The sequence below is a fragment of the Arachis stenosperma genome, chromosome 9 (genome assembly GCF_014773155.1).
Source record: "Arachis stenosperma cultivar V10309 chromosome 9, arast.V10309.gnm1.PFL2, whole genome shotgun sequence".
Taxonomy (NCBI): domain Eukaryota; kingdom Viridiplantae; phylum Streptophyta; class Magnoliopsida; order Fabales; family Fabaceae; genus Arachis; species Arachis stenosperma.
This window is the reverse complement of record NC_080385.1, coordinates 98,996,321-99,000,983: the sequence shown is the minus strand read 5'-3', so window position 1 is coordinate 99,000,983 and position 4,663 is coordinate 98,996,321. Positions and strand designations below refer to the sequence as shown.

Genomic DNA, 4,663 nt, shown 5'->3' with positions numbered 1-4,663 from the left:
ATCTTTGAATTCTAGAATCATATCTTTTAATTTCTTGTTAGTCAAGTCATCAATTTTAAAAATCAAATATTTTTCAATCATATCTTTTTAAAATCATATCTTTTTAATCAAATCTTTTTCAATCATATCTTTTTAAATTTTGATTTCAAAATCTTTTCTCTAACTTCTTATCTTTTCGAAATTATTTTCAAATCTTTTTCAACTAATTACTATTTCTTATCTTTTTCAAAACCACCTAACCACTTTTCAACTTCCAGTTTTCGAAAATTACTAACTACTTTTTCAAAAATCTTTTTAATTAACTAATTGTTTTAAATTCTAATTTTATTTTATTTTATTTTTTTTTAATTTTTTGAAAACTCTCTCTCCTCTTTTTTTATTTATTTTATTTAACTAACAATCCTCCTCTACTCATCTAAAAATTCAAACTCACCTATTCTCTCTTCTCATTCTTCTACTCTCCTTTTCCTCTGACACATCAAGAAGTCTCTATACTGTGACATAGAGGATTGCACTACTCCCTTTTGTTCTCTTCTTTTTCATATGAGCAGAAACAGGGATAAAAATATTCTTGTTGAAGCTGATCCTGAACCTGAAAGGACTCTGAAGAAGAAGCTAAGAGAAGCTAAAGCACAACACTCCAGAGAGGACCTTACAGAGAATTTCGAAAAAGAAGTAGACATGGCAGTCGAACCCAACAACAATACTAGAGATGCAAGGAAGATGCTTGGTGACTATACTGCACCAACTTCTAACTTCCAACTTCTATAGAAGAAGCATCTCAATTCTTGCCATTGGAGCAAAAAACTTTGAGCTTAAGCCTTAATTAGTTTCTCTAATGCAGCAGAATTGTAAGTTTCATGGACTTCCATGGAAGATCCTCATCAGTTCTTAGCTGAATTCTTGTAGATCTGTGATACTGTCAAGACCAATGGGGTTGATCCCGAAGTCTACAGACTTATGCTTTTCCCTTTTGCTATAAGAGACAGAGTTAGGATATGGTGGGACTCACAACCTAGAGAAAGCCTGAACTCTTGGGACAAGTTCGTTAATGCTTTCTTGACCAAATTCTTTCCACCTCAAAAGATGAGCAAGCTTAGAGTGGAAGTCCAAACCTTCAGACAGAAGGAAGGTGAATCCTTCTATGAAGCTTGGGAAAGATAGAAGCAATTAACCAAAAGGTGTCCTTCTGACATGCTTCCAGAATGGAGCATCATATGTATATTCTATGATGGTCTGTCTGAGTTATCCAAGATGTCATTGGACCATTCTGCTGGTGGATCTCTTCATAAAAAAACCTCTGTAGAAGCCTAGGAACTCATTGAGATGGTTGCAAATAACCAGTTCATGTACACTTCTGAAAGAAATCCTATGAACAATGGGATGACTCAGAAGAAAGGAGTTCTTGATATTGATACTCTGAATGCCATATTGGCTCAGAACAAAATATTGACTCAGTAAGTCAATATGATTTCTCAGAATTTGACAGAATTGTAAGCTGCATCCGGCAGTGCTAAAGAAGCCTCATCTGAAGGAGAAGCTTATGACCCTGAGAATCCTGCAATGGAAGAGGTGAATTACATGGGAGAATCCTATGGAAACACCTATAATCTTTCATGGAGAAATCATACAAATTTCTCATGAAAGGATCAACAGAAGCCACAACAAGGCTTCAACAACAATAATGGTGGGAGAAATAGGTTTGGCAATAGCAAACCTTTTCCATCATCTTCTCAGCAACAGACAGAGAATTCTGAGCAGAGCCTCTCTGGCTTAGCAAACATAGTATCTGATCTATATAAGACCACTCTCAGTTTCATGAATGAAACAAGATCTTCCATTAGAAATTTGGAGGCACAAGTGGGTCAGCTGAGTAAGAGAGTTACTGAAACTCCTCCTAGCATTCTCTCAAGCAATACAGAAGAAAATCCCAAGAGAAAGTGCAAGGCCATAACCACGTCCAACATGGACGAACCTATGGAGGAGCGAAAGGCAGTGATTCCTAGTGAGGAAGACCTCATGGGACGTCCACTGACCACTAGGAAGTTCCCCTCTGAGGAACCAAGGGAATCTGAGGCTCATACAGAGACCAAGAGATTCCATTGAACCTACTTCTGCCGTTCATGAGCTCTGATGAGTATTCTTCCTCTAAAGAGGATGAAGATATTACTGAAGAGCAAGTTGCTAAGTACCTTAGAGCAATCATGAAGCTGAATGCCAAGTTATTTGGTAATAAGACTTGGGAGGATGAACCACCATTGCTCATTAATAAACTAAACACCTTGGCTCAGCTAAAGATACCTCAAAAGAAACCAAACCCTAGAAGGTTCTTAATACCTTACACCATTGGCACCATGACCTTTGAGAAGGCTCTGTGTGACCTCGGGCCAAGTGTAAACCTCATGCCACTCTCTGTAATGGAGAAACTAGGGATCTTTGAGGTACAAGCTGCAAGAATCTCACTGGAGATGGCAGACAATTCAAGGAAACAGGCTTATGGACTTGTAGAGGATGTCTTAGTAAAGGTTGAAGGCCTTTACATCCCTGTTGACATCATAATCCTGGACATTAGGAAGAATAAGGATGAATCCATCATCCTTGGCAAACCCTTCCTAGCCACAACAAAAGCTGTGATTGATGTTGACAGAGGAGAATTGGTCCTTCAAGTGAATGAGGACTACCTTGTGTTTAAGGCTCAAGGATCTCCTTCTGTACACATGGAGAAGAAGCATGAAAAGCTTCTCTCAATACTGAGTCAAACAGAGCCCCACATTCAAACTCTAAGTTTGGTGTTGGGAGGCTCTAACCATGCTCTGAATATCTGTTAGACTCTATGAGAGCTCACTGTCAAGCTATTGACATTAAAGAAGCACTTATTGGGAGGCAACTCAATCTTTATTTATCTATGTTAAATTTCCATTTTCCATTGTTATTTGGTGTTTTCTTTAGGTTGATGATCATGTGGAGTCACAAAAACAACTACAAAAATAAAAGCAAACTCAAAAACAGCATTAAAAATAGCACACCCTGGAGGAGGAGCTTACTGGTGTTTAAGGGTAGCAGAATGGGCGTTAAACTCCCAGTCTGGCACCATTCTGGGCATTTAATGCCAGAAAAGGGCACGAGACTAGCATTTAATGCCAGAAAAGGGCACTAAGTTGGCATTCAATGCCAGAAAGGGACGAAAAGTTGGCGTTAAACGCCAGAAATGGGCAGCAATCTGGCGTTTAACCCCAAGATTAGCACTAAGAGGGCGTTTACACGCCAGAATGGTGCAGGGATGAGAAATCATTGACACCTCAGGATCTGTGGACCCCACAAGATCCCCACCTACCTCAACTCACTCTCTCTCCTCCTCACACATTCCAATAACACCCTTCCCCAAATACCCTTCACCAATCACCTCTTCACATCCTTTCCCTCCCAAACCCAACCCTAATACACGAACCCTACCCCTCTCTCCATTTCTTCTTCTTCTCCGTCCTTCTTTCTTCCTTTGCTCGAGGACGAGCAAACCTTTTAAGTTTGGTGTGGTAAAAGTGTTGCTTTTTGTTTTTTCATAACCATTTATGGCACCTAAGACCGGAGAAACCTTTAGAAAGAGAAAAGGGAAGGCAAAAGCTTCCACCTCCGGGCCATGAGAGATGGAGAGATTTATCTCAAAAGCCCATCACTAGAAAGAGGATGGAGCAAACAAGAGAGCCCGCTAATGGACCTCAAAAAGAGCATGAGGAAGTCCCTCATCAAGAAATCCCTGAGATGCCTCAAGAGATGCATTTTCCTCCACACAACTATTGGGAGCAACTCAACACCTCTTTGGGAGATTTGAGTTCCAATATGGAGCAACTTAGGATGGAGCACTAAGCACACTCCATGAAATTAGAGAGGATCAAATAGCCATGAGGGAAGATCAACAAAGGCAAGGAAGAGACATAGAGGAGCTCAAGCACTCCATAGGATCTTCAAGAAGGAGAACTAGCCGCCATCACTAAGGTGGACCCATTCTTTAATCACTACAAGAAAAACACCCATTCAGGTACACTTGAAAAGTGTAGCCAAAAGTGAAAAAAATGATGCCTTAGGCTACGGCTACGCTTTTTGGGATACGGCTACGCTTTTTGGGGTGATTCCTATTCGGCCGTTGCCTATTCTCAAAGGCTACGCTTTTCTGCACCAAGTGCTACGCTTTTGGCATTTAGGAATAGGGTGCGCTTTTCAAGTGATGCTGTTCAGGATCAAAGGCTACACTTTTTAGTTTCCATTTTTGCTAGAATAGGCTACGCTTTTCAACGCTACTGCATCAACTGTAAAGTGTAGTCACATTGTATATCATGGCTACTTTTTATAAGTGTAGCCTTAGGTCCCTCGTTTTTTTTTTGTATACTATAGCTACTGTATATAATTGTAGTCTTAGATCTTTTTTTTTTTGTATACTATAGCTACTGTATATCAATGTAGCTTTAGATCTCGTTTTTTTGTTTTTCTGTATATATATACATATAATTATCTAATAATTATTAATACAACATAATAGTTAAAATGATTACATGTATAATAATTTTGCATTTTTTTGAATGAGTTGAATATTATAAAATAAAAATAAATACATAATTTTACTAAATAATTTCTTTAAATAAATATATAATTCTATTCTACGTGTTAG

General features: G+C 38.7%; 1 non-coding gene across 1 annotated transcript; it reads right to left on the bottom strand.

The window, feature by feature from the left end:
* Positions 1–1,092: 1,092 nt before the first annotated feature.
* Positions 1,093–1,200, bottom strand: LOC130953956 (small nucleolar RNA R71). The gene has a single exon (XR_009076115.1). It is a non-coding gene; the product is annotated as a small nucleolar RNA R71 (small nucleolar RNA).
* Positions 1,201–4,663: the final 3,463 nt, after the last annotated feature.